The sequence below is a fragment of the Pinus tabuliformis genome, chromosome 7, assembly GCF_031772625.1.
Source record: "Pinus tabuliformis cultivar Carrire ecotype Pingquan chromosome 7, CPIR1, whole genome shotgun sequence".
NCBI classification, from domain to species: Eukaryota; Viridiplantae; Streptophyta; class Pinopsida; order Pinales; family Pinaceae; genus Pinus; species Pinus tabuliformis.
In genome coordinates, this window is record NC_142293.1 from 2,045,386,629 (window position 1) to 2,045,407,833 (window position 21,205).

The 21,205-nt window shown below is 38.9% G+C and overlaps 1 pseudogene; it reads right to left on the minus strand.

Annotated features, from left to right (window-relative positions):
• The window catches only part of LOC149256729 (microtubule-associated protein RP/EB family member 1B pseudogene), a 74,532-nt pseudogene extending 59,496 nt beyond the window's left edge, over window positions 1–15,036 (minus strand).
• Between the last annotated feature and the right edge of the window lie 6,169 nt (window positions 15,037–21,205).

Sequence of the window (21,205 nt, forward strand, 5' to 3'; positions counted from 1 at the left end):
ACATGCAGTGGGAGTTGTAAGCAGGTACATGAACAATCCAGGAAAGGAACATTGGATGGCAGTGAAATGGATTCTCAGATATTTGAAAGGTACCAAAAATCAAGCATTATGCTTTGGTGGTTCAAACATCTCCCTACAAGGATATGTTGATGCAGATATGGCAGGTGATAGAGATAACAGGAGGAGCACTACAGGATATGCATTTACTGTTGGAGGAACAGCTGTCAGTTGGGTTTCAAAAATCCAAAGTGTTGTTGCACTTTCAACAACAGAAGCAGAGTATGTTGCTACTACAGAGGCTAGTAAAGAAATGATTTGGTTACAAAGGTTTATGGGTGAATTGGGTAAGGAGCATGATATGGGCACATTATACAGTGATAGCCAAAGTTCCATTCATCTTGCAAAGAACTCAGCATTTCATTCCAGGACTAAACACATACATCTCAAGTACCATTTCATACAATCAGTGTTGGAAGATGGAGAGTTGAAGTTGGAAAAGATACACACTAGCCAGAATCCTGCAGATATGCTAACAAAAGTTGTAACCAGGATGAAACTGAGAATATGCTCAGTTTCAGTTGGTCTTCAAGGATGACGATGAAGATGAGAAACAGCCAGGTCCAAAGAGGAGTCATTGTCCAACAAATGGAGCAGCGGTGGAGTTGCTACAATCAGTCTCCAAGTGGGAGATTGTTGGGTGTGGAGCCTGATTATCTTCTATATTCAAAGGTATTGCCACATAGGACCCCAGTTCGAAATGGGGGCGGCAACGCCGCCCGTAAAATGTTAGCTGCGCCCCCGAAGCTAAAAACAGCTGTAAAATTGCCTTGTAAAAGTATAGTAATTTCTAGTCAATCTGGGTCGTTCATTAGGCGGATGATCTGACGGTAGAAATTATGTTTAGTTTAGGGTTTTTTGCCCTAGAAGGCAACCCCTCTCTTTGTATGAGGGTATTGTATTTGAGGCTGTGTGATAGATGTGTATTCTGTGAGCGAGAAACAGAGAGGTGAGACTGTGAGAGAAAACAGAGGATATTAAAACGGATTTGATGTGGGTTGTGTCTCTTCATTTTGCTGGATAATAGAAAGGAAGGACTGGCTGTTCGGGGTGGACGTAGCCCAAACTGGGTGAACCACGTATATCTGTGTCTCTCTTGTTTTGTGCGTTTTTCTGTGTTTATATTTCTGCAATATTTTATGTGTTCCATTGCTCCGTAATATATAATTTTCTAACAACATGGAAGATTTGAAGATGGATTTGACAAAGTTTATACAAGAAATGCTTACTAATTCCAAAAGGATAGTAAAGGAAACTCATGATGAGAACAAAAGATATGTTAATCATGATTTCATAAACTCCAAGGTTGGATTGAAGATCCACCATGTTCCAGAGATCGATATGAGGAGTTTTGATGGAAAAGGATCATGTAACATGGATACTACAGATGGAGCAATATTATGATCTCCATAATGTGCAAAACACACAAAATGTACGCATTGCAACTTTATATTTAGAACCAAATCAGTTTGTATGGTATTGATGGGTTTTCTCTCGTAAACAATTTGTCACTTGGAGAATTTTTACACAAGAAATGATAGCACATTATGAGGATACAAAAAGAAACACATTTTTTAGCCAATTGATAAATCTCGAACAAAATGGTTCAATGATGGAGCACATTGAAGATTTCCAAAAATTGAATATAAGGGTAAAATATGTTCCAGAGGAGCATAGGATTGAAGTATTCATAGGGATTTTAAAGGATAACATCAACCATGAGGTTTTCCTTTGGGAACCTGATTCATTGGAGAAGGCATTCAGGTTGGAAAGAAAAGTGGGAAGCAAAATTATGGCAACAAGGAAGCCTATGTTATGAAACCAGCTCAAGAAAAGATAGAAAAGATAGATCAACGCCTTAGAATTCAGCCTTTTCGAGGGGGCAACCTCCTTTACATTACATAAATGAACAATTCTTTGATGATTCAAATGACAAAACCTCCTTTCTATATATAGGAGTCTACGAAGTCACAATATAACCCAGCCGACCTAACAATAATAATATAAAACCACAAAAATAACAATAGAGGGATTCTATGGGGCACAGTAATAACAATATGGGGATAATAAGGGCACAACAATATTAATAAGGGGTGAAGCTACAATATTAATGGGGTAATCAATAGTATTATAGGGACCCAACATGCCCCTCTCCTTCAAAAAAGTGTTTTCCTCAATGCTTGAGTAGTTCTGGATGCTTCTGTATAAAATTCTCATCCTCCCATGTGGAATCTTCAGCAGATAAGTTCTTCCACTTGATAAGATACTCTGAAATTGATCGATTTTGTAGCTGTCGAGTTCTTGTTTCTGTGATTACTTCCGGTTCCAATATAATTTTTCCTTCCTCGTCAAGTTCTGGCAATATTGTTTGAACTGGGAGCTTGTCACCTATAACCTTCTTTAAACATGAAACATGGAAAACTGGGTGCAATCGATAAGTTGCAGGAAGCTCCAATTTGTATGCCATAGTACCAATCTTTTGCAACACCTTGTATAGACCATAATACTTTGGTGATAATTTATTATCCTTCTTAGCTTGCTTGAGGGACATTTGCTTATATGGTTGTAGCTGTAGGAATACCCAATCACCTACATCAAAACTTCTTTAACTGTGATGTTGATCTGCCTATTGTTTCATTCTATTCTGTGCCAACACGAGGTTATCCTTTAAGAGTTGGAGGACTTGTTGTTGATGTTCGATGTGATGTTCCACTCCTTGAACCTTAGAATTTTCTCTTAAATATGATGTGATGGATGGTGGCTGATATCCATAAAGTGCCATAAATGAGGTCATTTTTGTTGTTGTATGGAAGGAAATGTTATACCACCATTAAGCTAGAGGCAACCATTTGACCCATTGTGCCTGTTTATCCAATACAAAGCAACGAAGATATCCTTCCAAACATTTGTTTACTATCTCAGTTTTCCCATCAGATTGAGGATGATAAGATGAGCTATGAGCTAACTGAGTACCAAGACAAGAAAATAATTTTGTCCAAAAATTTCCAGTGAAAATGGGATCTGTGTCACTCACAATAATCTTTGGGTTTCCATGTAGCTTTTGAATTGTTTCCATAAATGCAGTAGATACTGTACTGGCTTTAAATGGATGTGATAATGCATAAAAGTGTGCATACTTGGTAAGTCTGTCAACTACCACCATGATGACACTCTTTCCCTCAGACTTGGGTAAACCTGTGATAAAATCCATTGAAACCTCCTCCCAACGTTGGCTTGGAATGGATAAAGGTTGTAATAGACCCGGGCTCTTAATTGTTTCAACTTTATTTTATTGGCAAACCAAACATTCCACTAAAAACTTTTGAATATCCAATTTAAGGCCATCCCAAAAAAATTCCTTCTTAACCCTGTGGTAAGTTTTTAAAAATCCTGAGTGCCCTCCTAAGGGAGAAGTGTGCAATTCCATAAGAATCTTTTGTTTTAGTTGGGAATTCTTATAGAGGTATAAGCGATCTTTGTACCATAAAGAATCATTTTGCCAGCTAAATGTATCTGACATACTGGAATCTTGTTGTAACTTTCGAATAAGTGCCCACACTTCTTTTTCATTCTTCCATTCCTCCCTTGCTTCATTTATCCAATCTGGTTGGATAATAGAAATGGTACACAACAATGCTTCCACGTCCTCATCCTTTCTTGAGAGTGCATCTTCCACCACATTTTGCTTCCCTTTTTTGTAGATGATTTCAAAGTCATAACCCAACATCTTTGTGACCCAATTTTGTTGCTCTTCAGAGGATAATCTTTATTCTAAAAAGTATTTAAGGCTATCATGATCTGTTTTTACCTTGAAGTGTCTTCCCATTAGGTAGGGTCGCCATTTCTTAAGTGCATGGAGTATTGCCAACATTTCCTTCTCAGAAATAGCTTTGTGTAAAAACTTTCCCGTGATTGGACGACTTTCAAAAGCAATGGGTCTTTCATCTTGCATTAAAACAACACCAATTCCATTTCCTGAAGCATCACATTCCACAATAAAGGTTTTTGTGAAGTCTAGTGTAGCTAAGACCGATGCTTGGCACATTGCCTCTTTAAGATGTTCAAAGGCCTTTGTTGCTTCTGGAGTCCATGAAAATGCATCTTTCTTCAATAATGTTGTTAGAGGTGCTGCTATTCTCCCATAATGCTTAACAAACTTGCAATAATATCCTGTCAACCTAAGAAATCCTCGCAGATGCTTTATGGATGTGGGGATTTTCCATTCCTTAATGGCTTCAATTTTTCTAGGGTCTACCTTAACTCCTTCATGAGATATAATATGACCCAGATATTCCACCTCTTGTACTCCAAAGAAACATTTGGATCTTTTTGCATATAATTGTTTCTCCTCCAATAGTTGTAGCACCCTGTCAACATGTTCAACATGATCCTTCCAAGACTTACTGTAGATTAGTATATCATCAAAAAATACTAACACAAATTTTCTAAGGAATGGTTTGAAAATGGAATTCATCAAGCCTTGAAATGTTGAAGGTGCATTGGTAAGGCCAAAAGGCATGACCAAAAATTCATAATGACCCTCATGAGTTCTAAATACTGTTTCGGAATGTCTTCAGTCTTCATTCTGATTTGATGATATCCTGAACGAAGATCCAACCTGGTGAAGTAAATTGATCCATGCAATTCATCCAGTAATTCATCAATGACAGGAATGGGAAACTTATCTTTAATAGTGAGCTTGTTGAGCTCCCTATAATCTGGACACATGCACCATGATCCATCCTTCTTGTGCACTAATACTACTGGAGCAGAGAAAGAACTTTGACTTGGTTGAATTATACCAGCCTCTAGCATTTTTGCAACCATACGTTCAATTTCACTCTTTTGGGCATAGGGATATCTGTACGGCCTGATGTTTGGAGGAACACTTCCTGGAATTAGATGAATAGCATGATCATGATCATGAATAGGTGGGATACCTTTGGGAGTCTCAAATACCTTGGAATGATTGTTCAATACTTTTTGGAGATCTGAAGAAATAGATGATTCCAATGTGGAAACATCTAGTGAACATAATTGTGCAATTACACCCCTTTGTTCCTTTTTTAGAAGCTTTGTCATACCGTTAGAGCTTATTATCTTTCCTGGTTTCCTTGCAATACCCCTTAATTGAACTTCCTTTCCTTCCACAGAAAATTTCACGAAAAGTTCTTGAAAATTAAAAGCTATTGTACCCAAGGATTGTAGCCATTGGACTCCTAGTACAACATCAACACCTCCCATTGGAATGGAAAGCATTGGGCTAGTCAATACATATTCTCCCATCAATAGCTTGATATTATGGCACTTTCCAGAGCAATTTATTGTTCCTCCATTTGCAACCATCACTTGACACTCTGGTGCTGGATATAAGAAGCAATTCAATTCTTTTGCTACCTTACAATCAATAAAATTGTGGGTACTTCCTGAATCAATCAACACTATTACCTTTTTCTTCTTGATTTGTCCTTCTATCTTGATGGTTTGAGGAGTGGTAATTCCAGCCAATGCATTACAAGATATGGTCGGATTGATTTCTTCTTTATCTAGGCTTTTTTCTTGGAGTATATCCTCTTCTTTTGACCTTTCTTGCTCCTTTTCTTCTTCCTCTTCGCAATCTATGTAGAATAATTTCTTCTGAGCACACTTATGACCTTTAGTGTATTTGGTATCACAACTGTAACAAATCCATTTTTCTCTTTTTTCTTCCAATTGTTGTGGTGTCAAACTTATAGGTTGTGGAAGACTAGAGGCAACAACACTTCCATCTTTATAGTTGTGAGTGGTATGCTTCCTGGTTGCCATAATTTTGCTTTCCATTTTTCTTGCTAACCTGAATGCCTTCTTTAATGAATCAGGTTCCCAAAGGCGAACATCATGTTGGATATTATCCTTTAAAGAACCTATGAACAAATAAATCCTATTCTTCTCTGGAATATCTTTTACCCTTATGTTCAATTTTTGGAACTCCTCAATGTGCTCCATTATTGAACCCTTTTGTTTGAGACTTATCAATTGGCTAAAAAAAGTGTTGCTTTTTGTATCCTCATAATGTGCTGTCAATTCTTCCGTAAAAATTGCCCAAGTGATAATTTTTTTACGAGATAAAAGCCATTGATACCACACAAACTGATTTGGTTCCAAATATAAAGTTGCAATACGTACCTTTTGTGTGTTTTGCACATTATTGAGATCGAAAAATTGCTCCATCTGTAATATCCATGTTGCGGGATCCTTGCCATCAAACTTCCTCATATCGTTTTTTGGAATATGGTGGGTCTTCGATCCCACATTAGAGTCTATTAAATCATGATTAACATTTCTTTTGCTCACATCATGAGTTTCCTTTACAACCTTTTCACCATTAGTAAGTATTTCTTGTAGAAAATTTGTCAAATCTGTCTTCAAATCTGCCATGTCTGTCTTCAAATCTGTCTTCAAATCTATCTTCAAATCATCCATATTAGATTCCATGCCCTTTATCTTAGATTCCACGCCATTTATCTTAGCTTATGTTAGCTTTTGTGAGCGTGACATTTGTTGCACTTGTTCTTGTAATTTTGATATATCATGTAGCATTTCTTCCTCTTCTTCATGAGTCATGCTAGGGCTTTCAGGTTGCTTACTAGGTGTTTGCATTTTCTTTCCTCAGGGAATTTGTTATCGATAATAATGCTCTACTATGTCCCTTGAATTCCTTCAAAATAAATTTTCAAACCAATCTTAAGAAAAAAATTAAAAGAATCTACACACCTTTTTTTCACTTTGTAGGAGCTCGATATTGCCTCTGATGTATCTCTGTAATTTTGGATCATCCAATACTGAAACTGTGAATTATAGTAGCCCTCTGTGTCCTCTTTCCATTGCCAGCAGTCTGATCCCAATTGGATTCTCCAAGGAAGAGTTATGTCAAATCTCCCACAGTGACCTGATTATAGACCAGTTCAGTAGAGCGAACTTGTACGACATGCCACGTGTCCCTGTTTCGACCTTTGGCTCTGCAAAAGATATAAAAGAAACTAAAGTCTATCCTCTTTCTTTACCTTCTGATGAAATTTCAATCCGATGCTCGGAGAGAAAGTTATGACGATTTCCCCAGGTCACCTGTTTGGAATGAAATTCAGGAGTTTTCAAAAAGACCAACTTCCTCAACTCATATCTCCGCAAATATAGCGCGAAAAGATCTGAAATTTAGACCCGAGATTCAGTGCGATTTCTTCTCAAATGGGTTTTTTGTTTAGCTTCTGAAACGTTGTAGAAAAAAAAGCTATAGCGAAAATTCCACGATGACCTGTTTGGAGCAGCGAAACCCTAGAATCCAAAGCTCTGATACCAAATGTTATGAAACCAGCTCAAGAAAAGATAGAAAAGATAGATCAACGCCTTAGAATTCAGCCTCTTCGAGGGGAAACCTCCTTTACATTACATAAATGAACAATTCTTCGATGATTCAAATGACAAAACCTCCTTTCTATATATAGGAGTCTAAGGAGTCACAATATAACCCAACCGACCTAACAATAATAATATAAAGCCACAAAAATAACAATAGAGGGATTCTATGGGGCACAGTAATAACAATATGGGGATAATAGGGGCACAAAAATATTAATAGGGGTGCAACTACAACATTAATGGGGTAATCACTAGTATTATAGGAACCCAACAACCTACCACTCACAACTATAAAGATGGAAGTGTTGTTTCTCCTAAACTTTCACCACCTACAAGGTTGACACCACAACAATTGGAAGAAAAAAGAGAAAAAGGGATTTGATACAATTGTGATAGAAAATACACTAAAGGTCATAAGTGTGCTGGGAACAAATTAATTTACATATATGGGGAAGAGGAGCAAGAAGAGGAACAAGAAATGTCAAAATAAGAGGATATACACCAGGAACCAATCCCAAAGAAAGAAGAAATGAATCTGATCATATCTTGTAATGAATTGATAGGAATTACCACTCCTCAAACTCTTAATATAGAAGGGGATATCAAGAATAAAAAGGTAAGAGTGTTGATTGATTAAGGTAGTACCCATAATTTTTTTCATTGTAAGATAGCCAAGGAATTGAATTGCTTCTTGTATCTAGAACCAAAGTGTCAAGTAATGGTTTTAAATGGACAAACCATAAATTTCTCTCGAAAGTGCCATAACATCAAGCTATCCATGGGATAATATGTCTTTAATAATTCAATGCTTTCCATTCCAATGGGTGGTGCAGATGTTGTACTAGGTGTCCAATGGCTACAATCTTTGGGTACGATAGCTTTTAATTTTCAAGAACTTTTCTTGAAATTTTTTTGGGAAGGAAAGGAAGTTGAATTAAGTGGTATCAAAGGGAAACTAAGAAATATAATCATCTCTAACATTGTGACAAAGCTTCTAAAGAAATAACACTGGGGTGTTATTGCACAATTATGTTCACTAGAGGTTCCCACATCGAAATCATCTATTTATCAAGATCTCCAAAACGTTTTGGAAAATCATTCAAAGGTATTTGAGACTCCCAAAGGCCTCCCACCTATTCTTGATCATAATCATGTTATTCATCTGATTCCAAGAAGTGTTTCCCTAAACATCAGGCCTTATAGATATACATATGCCGAAAAGAGTGAAATTGAATGTATGGTTGCAGAAATGTTAGAGGTTGGTATAATTCAACCTATTCAAAGTTCTTTCTCTACTCCAGTGGAATTGGTACACAAGAAGGATGGATCATGGTGCATACGTCTGAATTATAGGGAGCTCAACAAGATTAATATTAAGGATAAATTCCCCATTCCTGTCATTGATGAATGATTGGATGAATCACTTGGAGCAATTTACTTCACCAAGTCGGATCTTCGTTTAGGATATCATCAAATTAGAATGAATACTAAAGACATTTCAAATTTTTTTTTTATAACTCATGAGGATCACTATGAATTTTTGGTCATGCCTTTTTGCCTTACCAATGCACCTTCTACATTTCAAGGTTTAAAATTACAACACACGAAGAACGAACTATAACATGGTAAAACTGGCCAAATCATAGGAGGGGGTTTCAGTGCGAAATATGTGTGTAGTATCCTTCCACTCTAACTTCATATTGGAAGAAAGTGCATACACATTGAACCTAATATTATCAAATAAATTTCCACCTAGGTGATGTGGCTAATGAATATTAGAATATTAAGTCATGTCACCTATGGAAGTCAGACAAATGCAAAGTGCACTACAACAACACATATCATCTAACCACATCAAGGTCATAAGAGAAGGAGACGATAGAAATGATAAGCCATAAAATCATCAAGTATGTCCCACCACACATCCAACATAAGAGGAACGTGTAGAGCACCCCACCTAGTGACAATAATAATACATCATCATTATGGGCATGTCACTAGAAAACCCCACAAAACATTAAACATGTGCTTGCAAATACCATCATATAATTACTTGTGGGTATATAACCACTAGATAAGAACAAGATGTAACACAAATTCCATAAACATATATATATATATATATATATATATATATATATATATATATATATATATATATATATCAAAAACACATCATAATGAGATAGCATGCTCCATAACCAACTAAATACAACCAAGGGATGATCAATTAGGCAAGCATATTTGAGAAAAACACTAAATCAACAAGCACAATCATCCAAAGAGAAGGGACGTTCACCCATCTAGAGGAAAAAGTCAATGAAAATGTATCCAAAAGGTCCATGAAGATGTATTCCAAAAAATTGTCCAATGTTTTTAAATACAAAAAAAAATCTCCATAATCCCATGAATATTACAAAATAAAATCTCATTCAATATGAAATATAAGACTCTCGCATAAACTAAATTATCAAAACATATTATACAAATTTTTTGTAGAAACACTTCTGCCTTGATAAATATAGTAATATCAAAATTGAAATCTCATCATGTAATTTTGATTGATGAAATCTCATCCTGAGAGAAGGATCCCAACAAGTTAAAAAATGATACCCTTCCACATGTAAAAATATTTAATACAAAACACACATAGGTGTTTAACGCAAATCACACATGAAGCCGAAAAAATTAATTTATATGGAACTTACACGCTGCTAATACTTTAAATCCTTATTTAAGAAACCTATGGATCAAAACGACCACCAATGATCCACTAATCATTTGCATATCATTTAAATCTCCGCTAATCATATCCTCTAATCGATTGCAAAATTACTTCAGAAGGTGTTCCAGAAGAATATTTGGATGTGGTGTTCCAAGAATTTACCTATGATCCCATTTGACTCCTGCATGCATAAGACCATGCCCAACTACTATACAACCGCATGACACTCGAGACAATTTGGGTGACGAAACATGATGCCATCAACCAATATACCCACCACCCCTTCCACATCAACAATGTCATCCCCAAGAGTGAGCTAAGACAAGAGATGCAATGATACATCATGAGAAATAGAATCATAGGGCTTCAGGTAATTCTGGATTATATTAAACTCCTAAAGCAGACAGAAATGACAAGTCTGCTGAAGGATTTGGTGTACTGTTATCTTAAAATTGTAAGGGTAGTAGAGGGTTATAGGCAAGGAAGTTGTAACTTCCTTCAGGAAATTACAACACACCTAGAATGGACTATAACATGGTAAAAACTAACCAAACTCATGTAGGAGGGGGTTTCTCCATTAAATATGTGTGTATTATCCTTCCATTCTAACTTCATATTTGAAACAATTGCATACACACTGAACTTCACATTATCAAACAAATTTCCACCTAGGTGATGTGGCCAATGAATATTAGAATATTAAGTCATGTCACATATGGAAGTCGGACAAATGCAAAGTGCGCTACGACAAGACATATCATCTAACCACATCAAGGTCATAAGCGAAGGAGACGGTAGAAATTATGACCCATCAAATAATGAAGTATGTCCCACCACACATCCAACATAAGAGGAACATGTAAAACACCCCTCCAAGTGACAATAATAATACATCATCATTATGGGCATGTCACTAGAAAACCCCACAAAACATTAAACATCTACTTGCAAATACCATCATCTAATTACTTGTGGGGATATAACCACTAGATAAGAACAAGATGTAACTCAAATTCCATAAACGTATATATACCAAAAGCGCATCATAATGAGATAGTGTGCCCCATAACCAACTAAATTCAACCAAGGGGTGATCAATTAGGCAAGAATATTTGAGAAAAGCACTAAATCAAGAAGCACAATCATCCAAAGAGAAGGGAGGTTCACCCAACCAAAACCCTCCATCAAACAATCCAATGCCATCTAGAGGAAAAATTCCATGAAGAGGTGTCCCAAAGTTCCATGAAGTTGTATCCCAAAAAATCATCCAATGTTTTTAAATACCAAAAACAAATCTCCATCAATGAGATGAATATTACAAAATAAAACCTCATTCAATATGAAATATAAGACTCTCTCATTAACTAAATTATCAAAACATACTATGCAAATTTTTCATAGAAACACTTTTGCATTGATTAATATAGTAATATCAAAATTGAAATCTCACCATGTAATTTTTGGTGGGCTCCAGTATTGTAGCAATAATGCTACAACTCCTGGGGCTTCCTATCTCTAATTTTATCAACCCGGTAGTTCGTACAAACTTGGAAGCGACGGTGCTGTATGCACAAGTACTAGCTCTTGTCGCAGCTGTCACTTGGTCAGCTGGCACAAGTCCGCTAGGGCTCAAGCCAACTTCTATATGTTCTCAGAAGAAGCTTTCTAAATGATGGACGAAGGCTATCTCAAAGGAAATTAATCTACTTTGCAAAAATGAACTGAAAGCCAACCAAAACATGGAAACCCTAGTAAACCCTAATCTGACTAGTTTAACCTCTATGATGCAATAGTGAGAGTGCAAATGTCTACAAATGATGTCATTACTTCTAATGATGTGAAATGCATGAAATCAAACTATTTTTATTAAAAAGAACATTGTTTTTGTATTTTTGCTTAAGTGGATGGAGTGATTATGATTTTGTTCTTATTAGGGTTTGGTTGTGCAGAGGTGGTGCGAAGGGAAGGAAAGCTTGGGAAAGGTCAGGGGGGCTAGGAGAGGTTCCAGGGGATCCCTAACATCATTCCACAGGAGTTCCACACGTTCAGATGCTCAAGAACCGAGTTTGCAGGCTTCTACAGGATGTCTGCAGGGGATCCTACAGGAAGTCTCGGGATTTCTACAGGAAGGTCTGTGGTTGGAGTTTTGGGTGATGGAGGAGTGAAGGAAGTGTATGGGTGAATAGGTAGGATGGAAATGAGGCGTGTGATGGCTCAGGAACAGAGAACTAAAGTGGAGAAAGAGTGCATGCATGGATCTATAATTAAAATAACTATGTCGCAGCTTGCATAAAGGTAAAAAAACTGCGTTTTTGGTGGTTGGTACAACCCACACCCCCAATCTCTACACAGAGATGGAAACGAGTGCACTATCAACCCTTTTTTGTCTCTAATGAATTACAATCCTCCTCCTATAATCCAAACAACTAAAAGCACTTGAACTGTAAACTAATCCTACTCAATCACATAAAAGAAATCAAATCAGCAGACTGTAAATTCTAAATGCATGTCAAAACAAAGGAAATAAGGTGCTGCAAGGAAACAAGTAACAATACAAGGAAGAGGAGGTCTATTTCTCTCAGGTTGGGCCCTAACCTGAGAGCTATAGCTCCCTTAAAAACTCAGAATTGGATCCAAAGCTGCCTGCCTTTATTAAATAATCAAGAGTCTAACATCATGCCAAAACTGGCTTACAAAGAGCAAAAACAGAGCTACAACATGACTAACCAAATTGACTAACTAGCTAATCCCAAAAATGACCAACTGAAATGAGGTCTTAAGCCCTCTTATTTATACAATTTGAGGACCCAACAGTCCTCCTAAAATTTAGGGACTTGGCTGCCCAAGACTTGTAGTTAACAGCAGTCCAACTTGACTTGCTTGGCTGCCCTTGAGCTGATTGATTCGGTGGCCCTTGAACTCCGAGCTGATGGTGGAGAATTCGAGGTAAGGGCCCATAAATGAGGGGGATACCTTCCTACAAATCCTATAGCTTGTTCTCCCACGAATTTGGCTGCCAAGTGCTCATTAAGACCTTCAATTTTGTCTCCAAGTTGACCAAAAAGGCTACTCAAAGCACCCATTAGACTTGTTGGCATAATGACTAACCAAATTCACTCTATTAACATAAAAATAATCAAAAACATGCAATAAACAAATGAGAATGGTGGACTAAGCCAAATTAGGAGGTTGAATGAGCCCAAATAATTGTACATTTTTGGGGCTCATCATCACCCCCCTACTGAAAGTGTTGCTCATCCTCTGAGCAACCAATCTCTCTCCTCGTCTTTGATGGCCCTGGTGGCTTCTTTGGCTAACATCTCGGCCGATTCCTCCTTTGGCTTCCCTATTTTCAAACTTCCTGTAGAAACAGTTCGCTGGCTTCCTGTAGAAACAGTCCTCTGTCTTCCTGTAGAAACAGTCTGCTAATTGTTCTCTGTCTTCCTGTAGAAGCAGTCTTTGAGTCCATCACCTTGATTTGCTTCTCTCTAGGTGAAGGTTTTTAGCTTCCTCATTCATAGATGATGGACCCCTTTGAAGGAGACTCTTCCTTTTGTTTAGCTGTGGTGTCCTCAATTGTAATTGGCTCCTTTGACTGTGGCTAGGGTCTGCCAGCTTTTATCCACATGCTCCTTCTTGCCTTAAAGTACATGGAAGGCTCCCTTTTTTTTGCTTCGCTTTTTGCCTTGGAGATGTGCTTAGGGCATCTAGCACTGCTACCGCCTCCCTGGCCAAAATCTCAGGCGATTTCTCCCTTTGTTGCTCCGTTTCCAGACTTCCTATAGAAGGTCCTATGTCAACTATTTTGGTCTACGTGGCTGAGGGTGCCTTCTTCTTGAACTGTGCTGCTAGGCATGGTGAGAATACCTGTGTGACAGTGTCACATTTTTCATCATCATTCATCACTGCTTCATTGAGATCTTGATCTGTCTAGACAGATATGAATATAGAGCCGAGATGTAACCCTTGTTATTTCTACACTATATACACAGTCTTCTTTGTCCATCCGGGATACTGCGTTTCAGGTATGCTGAGCTTGTAATTTCTTCAGTGATAGATTTAGAGCTACTTTTCACACTAACCATATAACAGCCACAAAAAGAAAAAAAGTAGTTTATATGTGCACAGGTGAGCGTTACAGTGGTTTATCATTATCATGTGGAGCATTTGTTAACAGGAACCTTGGAAGAGAATGTGATGCAGCGATTTGAAAGAAATTCCATGTATCCCACAAGCAAACCACCATTCTTGACCCACAGGCAGACTGGATTTAATTGTCCCTATTTCAACCAAGCTAGTTCACCACCCTTTAAAATCTCATGCATGGAAATGGTATTTTTGAGCCTACCTTTCTTCAAGCTTCACTGTGTCCTGCTTGGCTGTGGGTGATTTTCTTTTCAGCTGGGCTGTGGCAGCCTTCATCTTCTCCCCCTTTCTGCTCTTCTTCCTCACTGTTAGAAGGACTGATATCTTTGGCCAAAACTCTTCATTTTTGTCCAACAGTTCAGTTCACCACATGACATAATCTCAATACGTTCATCCACCAATGGTCCTCGACACCCTTGCAAGTTAGATATCACGACATCCTTCCCAGCAGCATATTTTCTTGTGTCTTCATTGCCATTCTCATCCAATGAGGATGTTGATGGTCCTTGCAAAACATCCTGCTGAGTAGCCTCTGTTACACATCTCCCTGCATGATCTTCATTTATTTCTCCCAATATTGGAATTGAAATAGGCTGTTTTGACTGTCCAGAATCAACATGTTTTTCTTGAAAAGATGCAATAACAGTTGTGTTGTGTCCAACATCATTGTCTCTTGGATTTTCATTCATCCCACCTTGTCGTGTACCCTCCATCTCTGTCAGACTGCTCCAGAAGGCTATGCTGTATTTCCTGTAGAAGACTTCACCCGTTTCCTGTAGAACGTGATTCTGCCTTTGGGTGAGCCTGATGCACTAGAGAAATTCGAAAATAAGTAGGAAACTTAGCAGAGGACGATAGATTAAGCCGTTTGTGGAAGCAGAGGATGTATTCTTTGAGTGAACATGATGCAAGTGCAAGTTGACTAACGGTCTTTGAATTTAAGCCGAGCGCTCAGTGATGTCTGCGTGATTTCTGGAGTGAGGTGGCACATACGTGTGCTGGCTTATGCGACTGTTTTGCAATCATGAACTGCAGTGGTCACTATTTTTTCTCTGCTTGAAATCTCATCGATTCAGTTGCACTCGAGTTAGACTGCCCATACTGTCTGTTTTTTTACTTTCACGTGCATGGCTGACCCATGCATGCTGCGTGACTTGCTAGAGAACTGGACATCAAGTGAACCTTCCTAAATTCGTGGCTTAATTCCATCACTCCATTCGTTCATGCAGTTCTTGAATTAGATTCATGCAATAGAGGAATAGGTTTTGTCACGTACCTGAAGCCAAACGGCTGCTTGTGAAGCTTCTTGCTGCTGCATGCTCTGATTCTACTGCTGCATGCTTGGATCCTTTGATTGCATGAGGCTTGGCTAATGATTTTTGATTGCTTTTCCTTGTGCAGGTGTCCTCTGGCTGGATCTAAGCTGCATGCAATCGTTTCCACGTTCAACTCTGCCCATTCAAGCTGCTGCTGCTGCATGGTCACAAAACCAGAACTTCCTTTTGCCATTTCTCCGAAACGGTAGATCGGATTGATCTGAAACTCAGTGAGCATGTTCTTACCATCATTATGCATCTCCCATAGCAAATTCGTGAGCAATGGATGCACGGATTTCGAGAAAAATGGAAAATGGTTGAAGATTTCAGAGCTCGATTTCTCGGAAACCGTGCATCGAAATCGGCTGAAACTGCTTGGGTAGGTTACAATCACCCATGTTCATCTCCCCATGAAACAGGTTTTGAAACGGATGTACGGTTATGGAGAAAATGCAAAAATGGCTGATGGTGATGGAGGCTGATTTCTTGGAAACCGTGCACCGGAATTGCATGAAACTGCTCAGGCCTGTTGTCATCAACCTTGTACAATTCCCCATAAAACGGTTTGTCAAATGGATGCATGGTTTTCAAGTTATGGCAAAAAAAAATGTTGCTCTATGGATTTTTGCTTCAAGGCACTTTGCATGTGTTTGCATGGTATGACAAAATGAATTTTGGCTGTGATGCAGGTATGGAGATGATGGAGGAGGAGTTGGAAGATTGCATGAGGACTTCTGAACCCTTGAGGAAGCTACCATGTTCGCCAAACTACTTTTTGAAATGCATGCCTAGTTTCCCATAATTTCTACAGGAAGTTCCTGTAGAAGCACAATGAGAAGCACAAGGAGGTGGAAAAAATGATGGATGAAGGCAAGGGATGGACACACAAGTGCTTGTAGGCCTAATCAACCGATTCCCACCATTAGATTCACTTTTGAAATTGGATTTGGCTCGTCCAAAGGTTCTACAGGATGTTTCCTGTAGAAATACAGAGCTTCCTATAGAAGGCACAAGAAAGATTCCTTTAACCTTGATTTGAGTGCTCCTCCTGTCATGAAACGTCCTTGCTGCAACCTGAAATTAGCCAATGGAAATTAGTTTTATTTTTCTTTTTCTTTTTCTCTTTTTTTTTTTTTTTGAAAAACAACTAGGGCGCCTCATGGAGGTTTTCACCCTAATTGTCTGCCCTGGGCGCCTCCAAGGGAGGTTTTCACCCAAAGATCTTATTCCCTTTTATTTTCTCTTTTTTTTTCAACCCATTGACCGCCTCATAGAGGTTTTCAATCAATGAGCCAATCTAAGGCGCCTCCAAGGAGGTTTTCACCTTAGATTTTTATTTTTCTCTTATTTTCATTTTTTCTCTTTTTTTTTTGTTTTTTTTTTTTCTACCCTACCCTACTTGAAAAACAAAATCATTTTCAAGTATAAGAATACTTCCAATGGAGCCATGTGCACATCGAGATTAGAGAAAAAACGATGTGAAGGCTCGAAATGCATGCTTGGACAAGTATCCAGATCTCAGAGACCAAATGATCTGGCGTTGAAGGGATCAAACAAAGCCGAGGAAGAAAGTATTGCTGCAACTTAGTGACCTTCTGAAACCATATCTCAATATAGCTTTGATATCCTTGGTTCTTTTGCTGATTTGGATCATTCTTCATGTCACCTTCTATCATGACCTTCTCATCTTCCTCTTTTTGCTGATCTTTCTCTTGAGTACATGGAGGATTTGATGGTAACCATGAGGAAACTCTCTCGATCTCTGATTCTGATCTCTTCTCTTCATCGAGTGCAGCCCATGGTTCTTTGATCTCCTCTTCTGAATCTTCTTTTGCTGGATGTGATCCTTCAATGCTTTCAAGATGATCTCTTTTTTGCAATGCTTTTCCTGGGCTATGGTGAAGATCATTGAGCTCAAGAGGAGTCATTTGCACATGTTGTGCCTCAGCTTTGCAATTGGATTGAGCTACTCCATTGCATGGTTTTGGAAATGGTGGTACGGGTGGTTGAGTGGAGGTGTGAAATTGAGATGGAGATGGATGGCATTGTGGTTGGGTAGGCATTTGGGGTTGCCTTGGTGGAGGAGGAGGCGATGGTTGTGGATGAGCAGGTGGTGGAGAAAAATGAGCGGGGTGAGAGATGTACTAGGGCCTCCACCCCTGATAAGGTGCATTCCACTGAGGCTGTGGCTGAGCATAAGAGTGAAATGAATGAGCAACTGGTAGGGCATAATATGGATCTGTGAAGGAACAAGGAGAATATGAACCATGAAGGGTGAGCAGGGGAACCCCAATAGGGTATGGAAGTGGTTTGATAGGGGTCATAATAGGTCTGGGATGTACCTTGCATTCCCTGCTGGTAGGGTATGGGTCCATGTGGCCTCCTTTGGTTCATATAACAGAGTGATTCAGTGGCTCCTTTGGCTCTCTGGTATGCAGCTTTGATTCTGGGCAAGGAAGGGCACTGATCTGTAGGATGGTATTCTTCACAGATGAAACACACTTCTAGAGAGTGCATTGGACATTCGTTCCTAGGATGCTTTCGAGTGCACCTAGGACAAAAAATGGCCAAAACCCTCTTGGCTTCTTCTTGCTTCTTTTGGATCCGCAAGGTATCCAGTTGCATGGCAAGAAACTGCCTCATATCACTCTTGAAACCTTCGATCTGATTTTCAAATTCATCTTTGGATAAGGGATTGCTCCCAACATGTCTGCTTGTAGCCATTTGCTCCAGAGGAATGGTTCCTTCTTCTTCTCCCCTAGAGGTTCTTTAAATATGCCTTGATGTCCACCCAAGGGTTCTTCTTAGTCACAGCCATCGAAGAAGAGCGAAGGCTGTGTGAAGCAGTGGGGGGTTGTGCAATCATTTTTCTAACTTATCTCTACTCCTACAAGACATGAAATGAAATATTTTTGGTTGATTTTTGTTTTTTTTCTACTTCTACATGCAAAACTGAAAAAATTGAACTGCAACTAACTATCTTGCTAAAATGGAAATGCGGAATTGAAATGAAAGCAGGAAAGGACTAATCTATTTTGCTCAAATGAAATTGCAGGAATGGAAATGCTAGTCTACGCTTGCGGAATTGAAATGCTAATCTACGCTTGCAGAAATGAAATTGCGGAATTGAAATGCTAATCTATGAAAGCAAGAAATGCTAATCTAATTTTGCATAAATGAAATTGCATAATGGAAATGAAATAAACTACTGAGCAGAAGGTTGTAGTAGAAAATAGAAGAATAGCAACAATCACCAATACTCTGCCGCTTCCCCAGCAACGACGCCAAAAGGATGGTGTTACACTAAAAAATGTCACCTTGACTACTTACAGTTAGTATGGCTCCAATCAACAAGTCATGCTACCCTCTTAGGCAAGTCTCATGCCTCTGTTATCCATCTCAAACTCAAAGAAGAGAGAAAGTCTTGTAAAAATCATGTTTATCTCTGGGGTCGCAGGTTCTCTCTAGCCTTACCTGCGGGGACGCTGACCATGTTCACAAAATCCGCGTCCATAGACGCTCTGTATGTTAAGGGACAGGTGCGTCCCTCTGTAAAAGGCAAAATGCGCGAGTTTTATCTTGAAAAAGTTACTTGTGGTTACTTCTAGAACATTCTAGAGGTCGGTTTGATGAAATGGATGCGCCTCCAGTTGGTTCATGTATCTCTATTAAGGGGGAACTTATCCCATCAATAAGGGAGCTATCCCACCCATAGAGGGGGATGATCCCATTGATAGTGGACCTGAATAACCTCTTTACAGCACTATAAATGAAGGCATTGAGCCAGAAGGAGAGGAGGTTGGAGCTATACATTTTCTTTGGGTAAATGCTGCAGGATTTAGGTCTTCCATTAGAGCCTTTGTGAGGAGAGATTGTCTTCACTTGATTCTACTTGGGAGAGGGTGAGCTTTGTCAAAGTAGAGGAAAACCCTTGATGGACCCTGGGAGGAATTTGCACAACACCAAGGCCAGGTTGTAAGAGTTTCTTTGTTTCGTTATTAATACAAACTGGTTTATTTTTCTCAATAGCTTGTGTTAATGAGTTATTTCATGTGTTCCTTGGTCTGCATGTTGAATATATGTTTTATTATATGAAATGCAAGTGCTTGGTAATTGTTTGATTGTTTGTGGTTGCAGGAATTGACTTGAAGGAGGAGCTCATCCGGATCGTCAAGAACGGACTTCAACAACAGCGTTTTGGAATAAGGTAAGCCTAAACACTTGTAGTTTTCATGTTGTAAAAGGTGTATTTAGAGAAAGATCACTCCATTTTGTCTTGTTTGTCATTAGAATGTCTTAGACTTCTAGGAAGGTCAGTCGTGTCCGCACCCTTGACAGATTCCGTGTGACAGATGGTGGGCTCCAGTATTGTAGCAATAATGCTACAACTCCTGGGGCTTCCTATCTCTAATTTTATCAACCCGGTAGTTCGTACAAACTTGGAAGCGACGGTGTTGTATGCACAAGTACTAGCTCTTGTCGCAGCTGTCACTTGGTCAGCTGGCACAAGTCCGCTAGGGCTCAAGCCAACTTCTATATGTTCTCAGAAGAAGCTTTCTAAATGATGGACGAAGGCTATCTCAAAGGAAATTAATCTACTTTGCAAAAATGAACTGAAAGCCAACCAAAACATGGAAACCCTAGTAAACCCTAATCTGACTAGTTTAACCTCTATGATGCAATAGTGAGAGTGAAAATGTCTAAAAATGATGTCATTACTTCTAATGATGTGAAATGCATGAACTCAAACTATTTTCATTAAAAAGAACATTGTTTTTGTATTTTTGCTTAAGTGGATGGAGTGATTATGATTTTGTTCTTATTAGGGTTTGGTTGTGCAGAGGTGGTGCGAAGGGAAGGAAAACTTGGGAAAGGTCAGGGGGGCTAGGAGAGGTTCCAGGGGATCCCTAACATCATTCCACAGGAGTTCCACACGTTCAGATGCTCAGCAACCGAGTTTGCAGGCTTCTACAGGATGTCTGCAGGGGATCCTACAGGAAGTCTCGGGATTTCTACAGGAAGGTCTGTGGTTGGAGTTTTGGGTGATGGAAGAGTGAAGGAAGTGTATGGGTGAATAGGTAGGATGGAAATGAGGCGTGTGATGGCTCAGGAACAGAGAACTAAAGTGGAGAAAGAGTGCATGCATGGATCTATAATTAAAATAACTATGTTGCAGCTTGCATAAAGGTAAAAAAACTGCGTTTTTGGTGGTTGGTACAACCCACACCCCCAATCTCTACACAGAGATGGCAGCGAGTGCACTATCAACCCTTTTTTGTCTCTAATGAATTACAATCCTCCTCCTCTAATCCAAACAACTAAAAGCACTTGAACTGTAAACTAATCCTACTCAATCACATAAAAGAAATCAAATCAGCAGACTGTAAATTCTAAATGCATGTCAAAACAAAGGAAATAAAGTGCTGCAAGGAAACAAGTAACAATACAAGGAAGATGAGGTCTATTGCTCTCAGGTTGGGCCCTAACCTGAGAGCTATAGCTCCCTTAAAAACTCAGAATTGGATCCAAAGCTGTCTGCCTTTATTAAATAATCAAGAGTCTAACA